The following is a 19,659-nucleotide window of genomic DNA, read 5'->3' as shown; positions in this document are numbered from 1 at the left end:
CTACATAGATGTGAAGTGATACAGTATTTATGTGTCTGTGCCTGGCTTATTTCACTAGCGTGCTATCCCAAGGATTCACCTGTATTGTAGCAAATGACAGAATTGTTTCTTTTTAAAGGCAAAATAGTATTCCATTGTGTATACATAGCTCCTTTTCTTAGTACACCTGAATGCTGATGGACATTTAGATTGTTCTTGTATAACTAACAACAGCACCTCCTTTTCTTCTCAAATATTCCTGCTTGGAGAGGAACTGAATGATCATGGTAGCTCTGGGCACTGCAGTGCTGTGGTCTGAACTGCATGGCATCAGGATCCCTGTAGCTGCCTTCCTCTTGGAGGTGCCTTTGGTCACTTGGAGACTATTGTCGCTTGTGAAGTGTTTCAGACAGACTTGATTTATCTTGTGCTTTCCACATCAGTGTGCTGTCTCCTCCTCTGTCAGGGTCCTGGAATCACAGGCCAGGAAGGGCCCAGAAGCCATTTGGTCCAGTGCATTAGCTTTCCAAGCCTGAGGTGCAAGGCAGTGTGCTTTGAGCATCACCATAGTGAGCAGGAAGGCCACTGTCATGTCTCCATCTTGCCTTCCTTATGCTCTGATCTGGCAAATGAGTGCCTGAGTTCTGGGACAAAGTTGCAGGTTCAAGTCTCTGTTTTGATACATGCTAGGCACTCTTCACCTGCGGTGTGCAGATGATAGTGTCTACCTCCTATAGCTGGTGGGAGTGGACGCATTCACAGCACGCATTGAGCACATGTGCAGAAAGAGGTATCTCCCTTCTGCTGTTGTGACCAGCTTCAAAGTCCCAGCCACCCAAATCATCTTCTGTTAGACACTGCTGGAATAATCCTTATTCTCAAGGGGTATATTGTCTGCACTTCTTTACAAACTGTTTACACCTGGCCTATTTTATTGTAAAAGTAGAGGTAGGAAATAGCTCAGGAGAGCCATTCCCTTCCATAATATGCTATTCAAATCTAAGAGTTAATGTTTGTGACCCAGACTTTCACAACCAGACTGCCTGTGTTCAAATCCTACTTCTGCCGCTTAACAGCTAGGTAGCTTGAGGAAATTCCATCACTATTTTATAACCCAGTTTGCCCATCTATAAAATGGTGGCTATAAGAATTCTTGCCCCATATAATATACATAGAACAATGTGCAGCATGTCATAAATGTTGTTCATCTAAAATTATTTTTGCATATGTTATTTACTTTGTCTCATATCTTTATGCCTTCTATATTTAGTTAAATGATGGTCATTGTTTCTATCATGATTTTTTTTTGTACCATGAATCATACTAAGGGCCTTTTGATTGCCAGGCAGGCATTGAACTGCTAAGCTACATTCCCAGCCCAGATGATTTGTTTTTGTTCACTCTTGTTATTGTACAAACAGTATTCATTTTTGTTATTATAAAACAGTACCAAGAAATCTGAGTCATCTCCAAACCCAGTGTCTCATTGAGCTGTCTGCTCATCTTCCTTTATGTTCTCTGGAAGTTGCTGACAATTCATACTCTTGAACTTTATTTGGCTATATTAGCTTACTTCTTTTTCTTTACCATTTCAGTGCAATATTAAATTTGTGGAAAATTTGCAAGAATAATGCAAAGAACTCTTGGATAATCTTTCCTCAGATTTCCCAAATGTTGTTATACGTGCTGTACATTTTTCTCTTTCCCTCTCCAATGTTTGCAGAAACATTTGATATTAAGTTGCAGATAGAATAATCTTTTATCTGCAGATGGCTGAATGTGAATTGCCTAAATATAAGAACATTCTTTCATATGAACACAATATAACTATCAAAGTTAGGAAATTATCATTGATACAATACTACTATCTAATCTACAGACCCTATTAAAAAATTCCCAACTATCTCAATATTGTCCTTCTCGTAAATCATAAATGAATTTTTAATTTTTCAATTGAGTGTAAGGTGCACAACATGTTTAATAAACACTATAGGTAAGCAATTTAATTTAATATAACCATCTCCTTCTATAGTTACTTTTTAAAAAAATTATGAATGGAAAGAATACTGAAAATCTACTCTTTTAGCTACTTTTCATAAGTTTATATTATTAACTATAGCCCTCCTGCTAAACATTAGAACTCTAGTTTAGCCCATGCAGCTTCAAGTTCATACCCATAAAACTGGAAAAAAGAAAAGCAATATGGCCCAGTCATATTCTAAAGAACCCGCTTCTTAATATTATCACACCAGCATAAGCTTTCAACATTTGAATTTTGGAATGCATTCAGATCATACCAGTTGCCAAATGGTGATTTTCTAAGTCTAGTTTTGTTTTGTTTTTTAAATTTGTGTTATTTGGCTCTCTGCTGTAAGGAAGAACTTTCCTTTCTCTACCACTCACATTCAGATCTGTGCGAACTCATGCATATGCTCTTTTTTCATTTAGTCTGTATCTTGATGTGTTTATTTTGATGCTCAAATTGTGGCACTCATTATTTTTCCAAGTGTATTTCAAAGACTATGTCCTCTAGAATCTTGGTTCAGGCCACTAAGGCCAAAGCCTAGCTCCATCTTCAAGCTCTTCTGTTCACCTCTGTTCCCTTAATGCGTAGCATGGTGGCTGGTGGTGCTCAGAGGACCGCAGTTCATCGTGTTAAACCATAAATAGATGGAAGAAAGAGAAATCCAGACAGACACAGCCAAGAGTGATGTTAAAGCACCTACCAATTTGCCCTGATCCCTTTAGGGGCCCTAGTCTCAACTACCAGAAAGGAAAAATATATATGAACATTCATAGTAAACCACTGAAAATAAAATAACAAAGTCAAGCTAACATGGATTCAACTACTGACATGTTTGAATTTAACACAAACATTTCCCCAAGAGGGGGCCAGCCAACTCTGATCTCATATCTTTATAGTTCCTTTATCATTTATTTGATGTGGTGTTGTTTCCTCTATTGATTCATCATTCATTAAGAACTTCTCTGTCCAAAAATGAGATAAAGAGATGTGTTCAGTGCTTCGATAAGAGGTGGTAAGTCTCATCATAAATATCTGAGCACTTGATCAGGAAACCTGATCATTTTTTCTGTCTGAGCATCTAGATCTGTGATTCTGAGTAAGTCGTGTGACTTACTGCTGTTTGTTTCCTTCATTTTGAAATAAAGCTCATAGTGTCTGTGATATAAATATATATTGTGCTCCAAATGAAGGGACCTAAGTAAGGTCACTTTGAATCTGTCCTGTCACCTTGCTGGAGTATCTGTACCTTTACACTTCACTTATCTATTTGCCTGAGATACCCTTCCTTTCCTTTATACCTCTTTATTGAGAAATCTCTCTCAATCTTTCAGGACTCTGCTCATTTACCACCTTCCTGTGTGTGGCCTCTTTGAGTGACATATTGTATCCCTCCAGATCTCTATTTTGGTAAGACACAACAGAAAAGGCACTCTGGGATATACATGTCCTGTTTGCAAACTAAACATTGAGTGGCCCCCCATAACTGCATCTGGATTTTCTCTTCACAGCCCTGGCAGCAATGTGCATTTTTCATAGTAATGGTATTTCAGTGAAACTAACTTTTCTGACTGTGAAAGCATCCTTTGGCTCCCTCAAGTTCCCCTTCTCAAGAAAAAGCTCCAAATACTTGCATATAGCCCTTATGCCATGCCTGATTCACTCTAACTTATTAGGTTTCTCAAATGAAAGGAGAAAACTGTTTTAGATGAAAAAGTGGACTGTATGTTAGTTAACTTTCCTTTTGCTGGGACATAATACCCAACATCTACAATTTAAAGAATGGGAACTTGCATTTGGCTTATAGTTTCAGAGGATTCAGTCCATGCTTTGCTGACTCCATGGCAGAAATATCATGGCAGGAGGGTGTACCAGAACTAGGCTACTCAGGTCAGGGCAATTGGAAAACATAGATAAGAACGCAACAGTGCCAGAAAGGAAGGGGCCTAGAGCTAGATATAGCACTCAACGTCATGCCTCCATCATCCATCCAGACACAGCCAGGAGTGTAAATTACTAATCTCCTATTAATCTAGTATAGTTGACCTATCCCAATTAAAGATCACAATCTACCTCTTGTCAATTTGAAAAAACAGATAATCTTCTTAAACTGTCCTTAATCCCCAAATGAGAGTAATAGCAAGTTCATAATTCCACCTAAGATGAAAAAACTCTCTTGAAAATACACTAATTTCCTTACAGTTTTGGCATTTTTCAAACATTCTAGCCCAAGTCTCTTCTGAGACTTGAATCAAACTCTTATCTGTGAACCTCTATAAAAGTAAGAAACAAGTTTGGTAATTCCATAGTAAAATGGTACAGTGTAAACATTCTCATTTCAAAATAAGGGAATAGAAAAAAGTAGAACCAAAGCAAGAAAGAAAGCCAACAGGGAAAAAAAAAAAGTAACTCCTGTAGTTCCATATTGGGAAACGTGGGCACATGGTGGTGAGATGTGAGTTCCAGGCTGTTTGGGGTGGCCCCACACTTAACTGGTTGTAGAACAAACAATCTCTCTTTAGGGCTAGTTCCATTCATGGACTGCTGCTTTCCTTGGCAGACAATCCATATTCCTGGCATCTTTGACTTCCTGCAGTTTCCACTGCACCTTTGGTTTTATTTCCACAGCTTCATACACAACCTAACAAGGGTACACTGCTTGGCCTCCCAGGATATCCTTTGAAATTTGGGTAGAAGCTTCCTTGGTTTCACAACTCTTGTATTTTGTGTGCCTGAATGACCAGCAACACATAGGCCATACTAAGATCTGCTGCCAGTGTGAGCAGTAGCCAGGACCCTTGGACCATGGGTGCATCAGTCTCTAAATGCCTAAATAGCTGAATATGGTGAAATGAATTCAGGGGAACCAATTTCTTCAGTGGCCTTTCTCCAGGAGGAGGCCCAGACCCTCTCTTCTCAAACGAAAAGTTTATACTTTTGCACACTTCAATCTGAAATAGATGGGTTCTTGCTGATTTCTGAGATCTCCTAAAGGAATCTTTCTTCTTGTCTCTGTACAAAGCACCGGGTTCCTTTAAATAACACCAATCCCTTCAGCATCCATTCATACCTCCTTTAGCCTCAACTTTATACATGGTTCGTTTGGGGTCTAAACTCAAGTTTTTCAAATTTTTCTGTTTTGCTTTTCACTTTTAATTCTCACTATAAATCTGCTGAAAGCAGCCAGCTGTACCCATCCAACAGCCTGAATGCTGAGCTGACTTGAAATTTCCTCAGGCAGATCAATTATTCCATGCTCCTTAGTCTCTATCTCCTGTAAAGTCTCAGGACATAGGCAAAATGTAGACAAACTTGTCAGAATGTAACACACAAGGCCTCTCTAGTCCAATTGCCAATACAGTCCTTGTCTCCAACTGAAACATCTTGAGCTTGGCCTTTACTGTCCACATTCTGGTCTTCCGAATTCTAACAAAACTCCTGAAAGCTATTTCCAGGTATGATCAGAGTAACAACTCCCCTCACAATACCGATTTTCTGAATTAGTCAGCTCTTTCATTGCTGAGACACAGTACTCAACACTCATAATTTAAGGGAGGAGAGGTTTAATTTTGCTCATGATTTTAGGGGATTCAGTATATGTTCACCTGGCACCAAGGGAGAAATATCATGGCATAAATGTGTGGCAAAGCTGGTTCATAATGATCAGGAAGCAGAGCAAGGGAATAACAACAGAGAGGAAGAAGTCAGGGACCAGACACATACCTCAAGGCCATACTTCCATGACCCACCCAGACTCACCCAGAAGTGTGCTTTGCTAATCCTCTGGACATTGCTTAATCCAGACATGTTGACATATACACCTAAACATCACAAGCTATAAAGGCCAGAAATTGTGCATTAAAATAAGAGTGCACAGGGCTAGGGATTTAGGTCAGTGGTGCCACCAAAGGTCCCAAGTTTGATCCCTAGTACCAAAAAAACAAAACAAAACAAAAAACCCAAAAGAACAGATAATACTTCAATCAGAAGTTTTTACAAAGAAGTCATATTAGGCCAGGTGTGGTGGTGCATGCCTGTAATCCCAGCACTTGGGAGGCTGAGGCAAGAGGATCCCTGTGAGTTTGAGACCAGCCTGGGCTACACAGTGAGTTCCAGGTCAATCTCAACTACATAGTGAGACCCTGTCTCAAAAAAACAAACAAACAACAAAAAAAGAAGTCATATTAAGTACAGTAAAGCTTCATCTTGGTTTCTCATTGCCAGTGCTAAAATATTCACACATATTCACCTGATTAAGCTTTTAGAACCAACTCTTTTCTCTTTGACAAATCTCCTATCTTTCCTCCAAATGCAACTGTGGTTGCAGCTACTTTAATCTTATTGTTCTCTAACATAATCTCTTTCCCAAGATGTTTTGTCATTTCATTTCTAAACGAAAAATATTGGCCGTACTAAAAACAAATCATATTTTCCAGGAAATCCCAAATCATTCCCTAGAGCAATAGATTGTTCACATCTTTGAAACTTCCTCAGTAATTGCACTGATCAAGGGCCTGTGATCTGTTCTGGAAGCCAAGGTGAAAATGTTGCCTGATGCAAAGTGGACACTTTATAATATTTCTGAAGGAAAGAAAGTGGAACAACGTGGGAGGGAGTTAGCTGTCATCGTGTACTTACAGATTCCAGACATCAGGTTACAAGTTTTGAATACATTGTATCTTTTAATTTTCACAACTACTTACAGTAAATCTTAGCCTTAATTTTATACGAAGGACACTGAGGGTGAGAGAGTGAATGACTGGTCTGTTTTCACCCACCTATTAAGCAGAGTAATACCTCTCCAACATATGTTAACATTTCCAAAGTATGTCATAAATAGAATGCAAATGTTAAAGTTTCTATTAATTTCTCTTTTCACCAGGCTGGATATGAAGATACAAAAGTGATACTCTTGGTTTTGCTGCTTCTCATCTATATGACTTTGAATGACTTCTGGTATCTGCTCCTTTAAAAGGTGTTTCCTGAATCTCTAGACTTCCTTCTGTCTTCCAGTCACGATCCATCCGTATCACTAGTATTAATTCAAATTATCATTTCCCTAGTTGTCGACTTTTATCTGGACTGTTTTTTCCTTAAGAGCTGGGACTGTCTTTGCTTTGAGTCTAGCCCAGGAATTAGGACAGAGTAGATACCGATTAATTTTTATTGAATTAACAAGTGCATGAAATGATACAATGCATTCTCCTGCCTCAGCCTCAGTTTTCCAAAAGGAAAAGGTAGGCTAGGTCAGGGATGGCACAAACATAGTGCTTGTTCTGCCTCTTTCCCTTCTCTGCACGGAACAGACATTGCAAGACGATTATCCACCCTGTTCTAGGCCAACTGCAAAATCTTCCTCACTGAAGCGTGCACATACTACTAGCAAACTGTGCTGCCTTCCAGAGTTTAGCTGTTCTTTCCTTGTCATTCTCAGTGCTCCCCACCCAATCAGAAGGAAGTGTAAGGTGCTCTCTGAAGGTGCATTGCAGGGGGAGCACTGAGAATGACACTATGTCACTCCTGAACTTTCATCGTCACATTCTGGATGTGACAAGTGATTTAGCATCCCAGGCAGGAAAAGGATCAGTGGATGAATTGGTCGTCTGTGCATGGCCATTGGGCAGGAAATTAATAAGAATGCTAGCTGACATGATCTATGGTACTCTAAGCTCATTAGGCCTGATTAGCTCCCAGCCCTTCACTCCCTCTGACAGCTCCAGGGCCTCCAGGTTTCCAATGGCAACCATTTCCCTTACTGTAATTGATTGCTAAGTCTCCAACCGTGAAACCAGACCCTCCCAGAGACTCGTCAGAGGAAGCGGAGGCTTTTCTGCATCTTGTTACCTTCTCCTCTCGGGCAGTTGGAGAGTGAGTTCCTGAGTTGTCGAAGTGGTGCTGACAGTGAAGTCTTTTGAATCCAGGAAACAAAATTAGAAGGGAGCTGTACAGTTCAGTCGATCAAACTCTTATGAAATTACTTACTATTCAGACATCTGTATTCAGTGCAGAGATGGATCATAAGATGCTGAAAACAGGGAGCAAGTATTTTTAAATTATTTTATCAAACACTTAAGTTGTACAAACATGACGATGGACAATGGAACCAATAATGGGTTATACATGCAACTAAATCCAAATTGAGTTGCATATCTCCACACTAATACATATTCTCAAAGCATCTACTACGCTTCCTAGTACCTCTGTGCCCTCAATTTTGAGCTACACTCCCTCTGGCCTCTCTGGTCATCGCACTGAACACCTACTCTTGCTCCAGTAAAACATACAATATTTTTTCTTACTTATTTCAGCCTTTGTTTTCTTGCCTTCTTTCCTGCCATAGATCATCCTTCTCTTCTCCTTTGGAAAGAAGATACATAGGCTGAGATCTCTATTTCAGTAGAGATGGGTGAACAAAAAGATGAACAGTGAAGAAATAGAATGTAAATATAACGGAAGCTTTCATAGAAGGAATTCTTATGAACATAATCCACTACATGAACCCAGTAAAGAAAGCCATTAGTGAGCCCTGTCCCCTAGATGGCCAAGTAGAGAATTGCTCCTACCTGATATAGTAGAGAGGGGTGACCAAGCCCAACACTTGCTGCCTTAAAATGTTTTCCTTGATTCCACTCACAGGGACAGTCATATTGATTGAAATTTTCAATCATATAGGTTGAAATTGTTTCTCTGAGAGCATTCTGCAGGCTGCTGTAAGGTACCAGGCAAATACTAATGATTATTACGCAGTTTCAGTTTCAGTCAAAAGGACATAAAAGAGTAAGATAGGCTTCTGCTTTTGAGTCTAAGTTGGGTCTAGCTTCATTGCATCCTCAAAGAAAAGGGAAAAATTCTTACTCTTCTTCCTGAGCTGATGACCAAGCTCAGGAGACCTCATTAGCAACTCAGTGGTACGTGACACATCCCCAGCTTGGCCCAAGAATGATGGGGCCTGGAAATACTCGTGGCCTTTGAAGGAGTTAGATGTGATTTTAATGGCATTTAAAGAATACTAACCAGGCAGACAAGCATAGTCTCCTCCACATTGTCTCTCAGTGACCCCTTAAGAAATTAATATTTGCAATAGTGGGAAGCATACTGTTCTGGGCAGATTTTGTGGATTTCAGTCCTCTGATTAAAGGGAAAGCAGAGACCCCTGCTTGTTCACATTCTTGGGTCTCTTGTCATAAGTGTGACCTTCTGGCCCAAATTTCATTCCATTTTCAAGACATTTTTAAAAATACTTTAAGTTGCTGTTTTCCCCTCTCTCCCTTGCACAGGGCTCAGGGAAGGTGGAGTGATTTGCTTGCCGTGTGAATTCAAGTGAGTCACTTTGTGCTTCTGAAGCTGTTCCCTCACATACAAAATGAGAATCATAATCTTTACACTGCCTACCTCCTAATGCTGTTTGCAGCAGTGAAGGAGTAAGAGAAGGAAGATCCTATAAAACCCTATGAACACAAAAGGAATTTTATCATCGGGGGATCTCTGGAGGGTAGAAGGAGCCATGCTGATTTTTCACATCAGCACCAAGGTTTTCAAAATCAACTTGACACTTACAAAATTAACAGTCCTGTCTTAATACGCCTGCTGGACAAGGACAAGCAAAGACCCTGGTGTCCAGGCTCAGCCACTTGCTCCTGTCCCTCCGCACTCTCTCTAAGAGCTCTATTGTTTTGGAAAGGTGCAATACTTCTTTCCAAGTTCTAAAATTCATTTCTCCAAAGAGTGAGGAGTCCCACAGGCAGTGAGATGTGCAGGGCTTGAAACTATGGTGAAATGCCACCCCCCACACACACAAAACCAAAACAATGTATCCTTTCTACAATACGCAGGTAAGATGTGTATGCTTTGATCACAACTAGAACCTAGAACTTATCCCTTTTTGCCTCTGCTAAAATAGGATAACAACTTTTTGCTTGGCTATCTGTAGAACAGAGTAAGATCAGGAAAGTAAGGTAAATTTGTTTAGAATTCATATTCATAAGAATGATCATCATAAAAACAATAGTGTTTTGCTAGCTCAGGTTTATTCAACATTAGTTACCTTTGTTGATGTTGAAATTAAAATTTCAACCTTTACACCTTAGGCAAATTTACGGCTACACAAGAAACAAGAAAAACCAATCAGTTCTCAGCCTCAGCTGTCCAACACCACTCTATGATTAGATATTTGTTTGAATCCCTGAAAAGTTAAAGGGTTTAAAAATGACTTTTGTTGTGCAAGAATATACCTGTTTTGATGTGCATTTGGTTATATATAAAAGAAACTCAGCTACTGAGATATAGAGAATAGGATTGTCCACCCACATAATAACACACCCAGAAGCAGATGGTCCGCAGTTAGTGTGGTGGCAAAATGTCCATATTTGGGACTCTGTGGAGGCTGATGACAAGTGTCAATTTGGATCACCTACATCTTTCTGTTATTCAATCACATGCTGACTTAGATTACTGTGAATCTATTTTCTGATTAGATTCAATAATCATTTCTGTTTAAGTAAAGAAGCTATCCTAGGTTGACTGGGTGGGCTTGATTCAGTCCATAAAAGGGTGTCAGAGCAGGCTGAGGTGGCCCTGCAGAAGCCTCATGTCACCCTTCCTAATGCCCACCCTACAGACTAGGCACCTGCCCAGCCAGTCCCTTCCGCCACACAGGAAACTCATCTGTGTCTGACCTAGTATGCTACTGTACTTGTATACTACTACTTGCACTCATACTAGCATCTATGTCCTTATCCTTGGTTCTACTTTTCTGGTGGAACCATGGCCAATACAGACTTAAGACTCCTGTTCCCTTTCTCTGGTGTGTACCATTCTTGGTGCTTGAGAGCAGCTACTGAACTGCTAGGTATGGTGTCTGTATACCTCATAGGTGTAAGGGGAAATGAAAACATCATAAACCAAAAAAATAAATAAATAAATAAAATCTCTCCCAACCTATCCCATCTATCCCATCTAGTTACGTTCTCTCTCTCTCTCTCTCTCTCTGTCTCTCTCTCTCTCTCTCTCTCTGAACTACACTTCTAACACTTTTTATTAATTTTTTAAATGTTGGAACCAGTTCTCACTAGTTCTTCTATGTAGGATTTGAACTTTCAATCTTCCTGCCTCAGACTCCTAGTATTACTGGTCAATATGATACTTTTTTTTTTTAAATGAAAACTTGCCAGGCATGATGACACACACCTATAATCCCAGCAATCTGGGAGACTGAAGCAGGAGAATCACAAGCTCATAGCCCAACAGGGGCAATTTAATGATATAGCCAGGCCCTGTCTCAATGAAAGAAAGAAAGACAGACAGACAGACAGACAGAAAGAAAGAAAGAAAGAACTTATACTTCATTGGCTAGGATATGGTCACATGACTGGTTCTAATGCTTTTAATGGGGCACAACGTGGTCCTGTGTAAACTTGGATGAGGGGAGTTGATAGTAAGGAGGAAAGGGAATATGGATATTGGCTCAATAACCATAGAAGACTCTCTAAATTCCTTTATGATATTAAGATCCAAACTTACATCTGAGGTCGGAGAGTTTCTTCTGTAATTGTTGAAAAGCTGCTCCTTCCTCCTGTGGCAACTGGGCCTTGAGGCTGTCTGCCTCAAGGCAGAAGAGCGGATGTGTAGACATTGTGAACCCTAAAAACCCATCCCTCCTTGCTCGAGAGTCTTAGAGGACATGAAACAGAGGCAGGAGTGCTGGCAGGATGTGCTCCTGACCACCCTCTGTGTTTCATCCAGGCAAGGGGAGGGCATAGGTGTTCTCCTGAGTACCAAGGAGGAAGAAAGCACTATATTTGCTTCATATTTAGGACTCTGAAAATAAGCACAAAGCAAACTCTCAAATTCAGAACCTGGAGGCAGAAGGAGGATCAGAATTTGATTTTTCCAGACCACCTATACTTCCCCTGTATATGTCCCAAACTTCTCATGTGACCCTGAGGAGGCATGAGAAGTGAGTTGCCATAGGGCTTTCTGTAGAAGGGGTGACATCCAGGGACAGAATGGAGCCTGAGGCAGAGAAAGGAGGGGAGGCATCTACAGCACAGCACCCAAGATGGCAGTGAGAAGACTGAGTTCATCAAGAGACGCCTTGGCCATGTAAAGCTAGGAGGGGAGGGGGTTGATGACCAGGGAGGGAAACCGCACAGAAGTATGGAGACAGGAAGATAGGGATGAAGTCATCCAGTTGCAGCCTTCAGTAGCAGGGAACAGAAAGAGGCCCAGGCATAGGAGCAGTTTCCAGTATTAGGAGCAGTGGCAGACAAGGGAGCGTCTCCCAGTGGCCCCACCACTGAAGAGGTCACCAGTGATCCAGGCCCAACACGAAGACACCAACCTCGGAAGGAGCAAGAGGAGAGGGCCAAATATGAGTGATAGGGTACAGTTTCACCCAAAGAAAGCCAAGCAGTAACTGTAAAAGACTGCTGGATTATCACAAAGGCAATAAGCACAGTTAACTAGACTAGAATAGAGTCTTCTGCAACCTTCCATCCACTTCCTGGATGGATCTTCATTAATACTTAACTCATGAGAGTTAAGGAAAAAATGAACTGTATTTTTTGCACATATGAATCACCGTGTAATCTTGCAACCTCCTATATGCAAAATGAGAACAATAATACATGCCTTTCAGAGTGGCTGCAAAAGTAAAAAAAAAAAATCTTTCCCTCCCGTAAATAACAAGGAAGGTTGTACATGATATGTTAGCTTAATTTCTTTTATTTGTTTGTTTGGTTGGTTGGTTTTGTGAGACAGGGTCTCACTATGTAGCTGAGACTGACCTGGAACTCACTGTGTAGCCCAGGCTGGCCTTGAACTCACAGTGATCCTCCTGCCTCAGCCTCCTGAGAGCTGGGATTACAGGCATGCACCCCTGCACCTTGTTTGTTAGCTTAATTTCAATTACCTTTGCACACTGGTGGGAAGTATCTATGCAAAGCAAAATACCTGATGTGGTAAGCAGAGGAAGGTGAGCAGGAGCACCTCTAGCCACACACAGATTGCCACATTCTCTACCCCAAACCCTCCTTCCCTCTCTTACCTATGGGACCATATTACCCCATTACTTTTCCCTCATCATGTGTCAGAGTACTGTTGACATGTGTTTACATTGTTGCTCACATCTCTAGAAAGATAAGTGCCATATCTGATTTCTTTAAAACTCAGGCATGTGAGGTGCATGTAAAATTAATTAATGATAATCTTTATTTCCCTGGTGCCCTAGAAACTCAGTTTACACACACCCAACATAGCCCATCCACAGCAGAATGTGTTTTTAGTCAAAGCGAAACGTCACTAGAGAATACATTGCCTTCTAAGGTCACTATCCATTCGTGCAACTTGCTTTTCTTTCATTTTACTTTGCAAACCCTGTAGATCATTAGCATTCCCAAAAGCATCAACTTTAAAGTATTTATGAAGCAGAATTGAAATATATGGCCTATTTAATCTTTTAGTACAATATTTGGATTCTGCTATAAACAAAGCAAAATGTACCCTCTCCAAGAGTTGCATATCCACTTTACTTTCATGTAATCTATTTTCCAAGTATTTTCTTAATTATTAGGGTGTGCGTGCGTGTGTGTGTGTGTGTGTGTGTGTGTGTGTGTGTGTGTGGTGTGTGTCCAGACAGTCCAAGGGCCACAGCTGTGCTTCCCACACCACATGACGCTCTACACTTTTTGTTGACAGCCATTTGCAGAATCTGATCTGTGTTCTGTAAATGTATCTCTTATCTGGTGGGGAACTGGTCTCACATGATCAGCTTCAACCGACACCACTCTCACCATGATGAGAAGACCTCACTTCTTGGACCCTATCATCTAGACAGCTCTTTTTGCACCGCCTCAATTCACAGGCGACTTTTTCACCATGCTCTCCTCGAAATTTCATTGTTCTTACAGCAGGACATGGGACAAATTCTCATGCCAAAATTACTGCCCTGAAATTATAAAGCCAGATAGAGCTGCTTGCTAGAGGGTGTGTGTGAGAGGGAGAGGAAGCGGGAGGCAAGGAAAGGAGAATGGGGATAGGATGAGGAGGACAGGCATAAGGGTGGGGAAATGAGAAGGGAAATAACAACAAAGCTGGTGCAAATCAGAGGCAAGATGAGAGAGAGAGAGAGCGCGCGAGAGAGAGACCAAGGCAGAGACACACAGAGCATGTCCCAAAGTCAGAAGACAGCGAATAAGCTGACTGCTGAACAATATTATTAGCTACCTTTACAAATACTATGTTCAGTATACTTTTCTTCCACTCACAGATAACTTTTCAGGCATGAGGTACACCCATATTCCAAACAGGAGGCCCAATTGTTAGTCTAAAAACGTATCGTACACTATTTTCTTTGTGTTTTCAGAATTTTGTAGTGTATTAGCACCTTGAAAACAAAGACAGAGAGAAGCAAAAGAGAGGAGGCGGGAGGAGAGGAGGTGAAGGAAAGACTAGAGCCACAAACAAGATATAGAGCAGCACACTCAAATTTAGACAAAGAAAGAGCTATGGAAAGACCCTGCTAATGTGCTTGGACTGAGGGGGGTGCTTAGTGCTCTGCAGTTTGTCCGCAGAAGAGAAGAAGGCAGGGTGCCCAGAAAGGGGAACCCTAAAAAGAACAAAGGCCAGAAGACTTCCTGGGGGAGGGGTTCTGAGTGGAGATGGAGTCGGGAGGGACCTTTTTCAAAGAATGGATTGGAGAGGTTCTTCCCAATGGAGGAAGCTAAACAGTGGATGAGGAACCTCTCCCTTTGAAGCTTATCATTTGTGCTACGATCTCAGTGAGCGTTATAGACTGAACTGGGTGCCTCTAAAACATGTATGTTGCAGACCTAATGTGGAATGTGACTGTATTTAGAGAGAGCATCTCTAGGGAGGCAGCTGGGGTTAAGTTATGTCATACAGAGGAGGTCTAATCTGATATCCAATAGGACTTGAATTTTTATAAGAGAAACCAGATTTCTTTTCCTTCCTTCCTTCCCTCCTACTTTCCTTCCTTCTTCCTTCTTTCCTTCCTCCCCCCTCCCATCACCCTCCCAAGAAAAAAGGCCATGTGACTGTCATATGGGCAAATGCATGCTCTTTAGGGATGCAGCTTCTAGAGGTCTCACATCAGGAAGTGGAACAGGCTAAACCTCTGTCTCTGGGATCCCTTCATTGATGTTTTTATCCAGAAAGACTTCTTCTCTGGGAAGAAGTTAGAGAGTTACTGGTGGTTTAAATTTATCTGAAAAATAAAATGTGTTTCTGTAATGCTCAATCGGATCGTGGCCAGGAATTTTTGGAGAAGATTTTTTATAATCACAGCATGTTCTGGTCTATTAGTGGGCTAAAGGAGATGTTGGAGCACGACACCCACCCATAATGTGTGGGGTGGGAGGGGAGAGTGAAGCCCCTCTGGAGACAAGGACACCGCGTGAACTAATGGAAACTACATCAAACAGAGAAGAGAGCTGTCAAACTCCTAGAACATTGGAGAAGTCCAATGCTGGAGCTTCAAGGCACCATAATTTAGAAGTTTAAGGCAAGAAAAATAAAAAAATGACAGCTGATTCAGGAAACTGTCTTTGACCTGCACAATAAAATAACATGAATGTACCCTGCATGCTGAGAATTCAGGGTTTTAAAGAAAGAGAATTTTGGCAATGTCTAGTGACTCAACTTCACACAATGGAAAGATTGGTACAAATACTTTTCACTTTGCCTCCAGGGCTGACAGATTCAAAATGCAATTATTAAATCTGGGTTTATAGTGGCAATCACCAAATCAATGATACATTTTTATATTGGTCTTTTCTTCTTTTGTTTTGTTTTTTGTTTTCTTCCTGTCCCTCACTCTTCCTCCCTAGAATCATTTCCCAAATAAACTAGTCAGCAAATAAGACTTCATTTCAGATCCTGCCTTTGGGGATATCCAGGTTATGACAGTTAGTTATAGGGGAGACCCTAGAATATAGACCATGCTGGTGAGATTTGGGGGGTTGATCTCTAGATTCCATTGTCTTCTAGGCTCTAGCTCATGACCTGGGCCATCCATCCATCAGGAGATACAGCGAGGTTTCCACTGAACTCTAAACTGTGTTTGGTTCCTTCTTATTACTGCACAGTCAAGGAAGAAGGCTGCTGCACTGGTGAGCATAATGGATCCTGAATATACTGAGGCATCGACGTGTTGCCATAGAGTGGTGGCAGGGACAATAACTCTGGAACTTAGCGGATTCTTCAAGGTAACCCTTGACACTTTCACGCATGGTTGTACCATTGAACAGACATCAGAAGACAACCATGCACAAGAGCTATCAAGGGCTCAGGCCCCTTTGGGATGATGCTCTCTGGGAAAGTCCACCAGAAAAGCATCCTAGACCCACTGAAGTACTGGCTAAGACTGATGGAAATCTATAGAACGTGTTGGAGGAGGGAGGTAGTGAATACTGATTAAGACATCAGAAAGCTGTGGCTGGGAGGCTCTAACTTGATTCTGTTACAGAACAGTAGCTATCTACCTCTTTGAAGGAAGAGGTACTAGGAGGCCCGAGAAAATCAGAGTGATGCTCAGGATGGACTGTATTTGACACTTCTCAAGAGCCACTTCAAACCCTCTCAGCACCTCTTCTTCATTCAGCTGCATGGGACAAGCAGTTTGATCTAAAGGGAATAGTGTTATTTTAATCAGTAGAGCCAGGAAAAGCCCGTGTTTGAATGGCTTGATTTCCATGGAGTTGTGCTTGGCCAATGGGATGGCAGGCCAGGGAAGAATTCTTCCTCCATCTACCCCTTGCGGACTCATTCTCTGATGCATCCTGGAAGGCTCCTTGGGTGTCCCAGGAGGACCCAGCCTCGCTGTCCCACAGTGGCCACCAGCACAGTCATGTATTCTGTGTTGGTCTCCTCTCTGGGCCTTGTTTGCTCTCCTCCTTACTCTGGCTTCCAGCAACCAAATGAACTATCCCAGAGAGATCTATCTGCCCACAGCTGTTGTTTTGTTTTGTTATTTTGCTCCTCTACACCTTGTTTTGTGTCATTTCGAGCTTAATAACTTGCTGACTTCTTAATACTTTAAGAACTTGAAGACAACGTGTGCCAGGGTTCATACAGCTCTTGCGTTCTTCAGTGCTATGTGCTTTTGCCATTACATGATGAATCATTGTCTTCTCTTGTTATGAGCACACATAGGCCACGCACCCTGATCACACTCACTGTAAAGACTTGGTATGTGTACACAACACATTGTAATTCTTTTTTGCATCCCCTTCCCTTTTGCAAAAGATCTCTCTGTTTCCTGTTGTATTGTATGTTGCTCTTTAATTGATTTACGTTTTGATTTTTTTCACATAAGAGAAATCATTTGACATTTAAGCTTGTGTGTAAGAAGCAGCCTGTATGTCCGTCAACAGGTAAATGGATAAAGTAAAAGCGATATTTATACACAATGGAGTACTACTCTGCCATAAAGGATAAATTGAGTCATTTGTAGGAAAATGGTTGAGACCATAATGCTAAGTGAAATAAATCAAACACATAAAGCTTTTGCCTTGGTGTTGGTTTGGGAGGAAATTTGGACTAAAATGAGGTGATTTGGCATTGTCCTCTAATTACACTGGATAATTATTCTTTCGTGAAACTATTTGAAGTAAATAACATAGCATTAGATTTGTATTTATTTTGGAGACTGCTTTTCAATTATGAAAATGTGGATTATTTACATTCACACTTATAATTATTCATAAGTTCTTACATTTCACTTATAGTTGGCAAGAAGTGTTGCTTTTGTTAATTCTTTCCTTCTGTCTATTCTTACCCTCAGACTTTTGCCTTTCTGTGTCTGATTCTCAGAATGATATTTGAGAGTTCTCATAAGGGCTTAGTTTGTTAATGCCCAGATGAGTGAATAATACTTCATATCATTTATATGTGCCGTGAATTTTTTCCTATTCTGGTGTCTACTTTCTAAATTAGTGGGTTTTGAAAAGAATTATTGGTCCTATATTTAAAAGTTTAATAATAGGGGATAGTTCATGAGATAGGACTATCTGTACTCAAGTAAGTAATACCAGCTCCTAAAACTGTAATTATAATCAGCAAACTGTATTCTAGTATAACACTGAATGAAAAAAGAGAATATAAACTGCATTATATTGACAGTGATAATGACATAAACACTGATAGTTACCATTTCAAGAAGGGAACAGCTATAATATCATAGTCTGAGGGTCAATGACAAAAAATATTTAAAATCTTATCTAGTACTATTATATTCCTTAAAATAATTTAAAAGCAAGTTAAGCCCACAGTTTTTCATGCTGGATAGACTGATGTAACTCAAATGTCATCGTGCCTGTTTCTTTCCATGGAGTTGGTAATGTGCAGGGCTTTGTTCTTTCATTTGGAGAAAGTCACACTTTATTAATAATAACAACCCAGTCTCTCAAGAGATTGCTGAGCAAAGGCACAGGGCTTTGGAATGCTGGGCCCTGCCCCTGCCTTCAGGATATTCCTAGAACATTTCACTGGATGCTCAAGGCACAGTGAGTTTGCCTCCTTTCACGGACTTCTCAAACACATGTATTTGCCTGAGCTTAAAGTCTTACATTTGTAAAAGCCATTAGTGTCGATTAATGCAGACAAATGATTGAAATTGGGACATTGGGAGGTGCAACTCCACACCTTGTACTATTTATGAGCAGGAAATGAGCAACAATTAGATTGGTGAGGCTGGAAAACACTGCACCAGCCCTGCCAGCATGGGGTGAGTGGCAGGAAAACTCCATGGGAGTGTAATGGGAGAAGGGCCAGCTGCCGGGGCACCACAGATGGGAGCAGCAGGCAGCAGTGATGACCAGAGCAGACTTTCCAGCTCAACCACCCCTCTTTAGGTCACTGATAATAACGACCGCTTAAATGCTTGCCACGCTTTGTGTGTAATTCTGGCCTCTCACAGCCATCTTGGAAGTGTACTCATTCCTTTGTGGATTTGTTTATTCTTTATTGTTTTTCTGTTATCAATAAATGTTTTCTGAGCACTGAATCTGTTTGAAGGATCCTGTGATGAATGGGACATATTTGCTTTCAGGAAAGTTACTGGCTAGGCGATTTCAAGGTAGCTGGGTATTATGGCAGTGAATGGTGCCTATGGGAGCTCACAGTGGGGCCCTTAAATCTAAGGCACTGTAGAAAGCTCCTTATAGAAGATGAGGTCCAAGTTAAGATACGCCAGATAAGTAGAAATAACCCTTTGAAAAATGAGAAAACTTATGTACCGTTTCAGCAATATGCCATGCCACAAAGAAACAAAGGGAGCCCAACTCATATTTCCTAATGCGAACTGACTCACTTATCTACCCAACAATTCCCTTGTTTTATTGAAATAGTTATTTTTTAAAAACTACATTTTATACCCTCTTCTGAGGTAGACTAAGACAGAAATGTTTTTTAGTTATTTTAATAAAATGTATTTGCCTACACACTTATCAAAGACACATTACTGTACTTCAAGGGTGCGTAAGCAAACTCTACAGACCTATGGGCACCAGGGATTCCTAACCTGGTGAAGAAGATGAAGAAGAGGACTAGAGTAGAGTTTCCCAAACTGTGTCATGTAAGATAAGAGAATAAAAAGTGCCTTTTGATTTATCATTACTGTACTTCAAGGGTGCGTAAGCAAA

Source organism: Fukomys damarensis, unplaced genomic scaffold (assembly GCF_012274545.1).
Source record: "Fukomys damarensis isolate Sample0158 unplaced genomic scaffold, DMR_v1.0_HiC HiC_scaffold_23, whole genome shotgun sequence".
In the NCBI taxonomy this organism is placed as follows: Eukaryota; Metazoa; Chordata; class Mammalia; order Rodentia; family Bathyergidae; genus Fukomys; species Fukomys damarensis.
Note: the sequence above shows the minus strand (reverse complement) of the source record.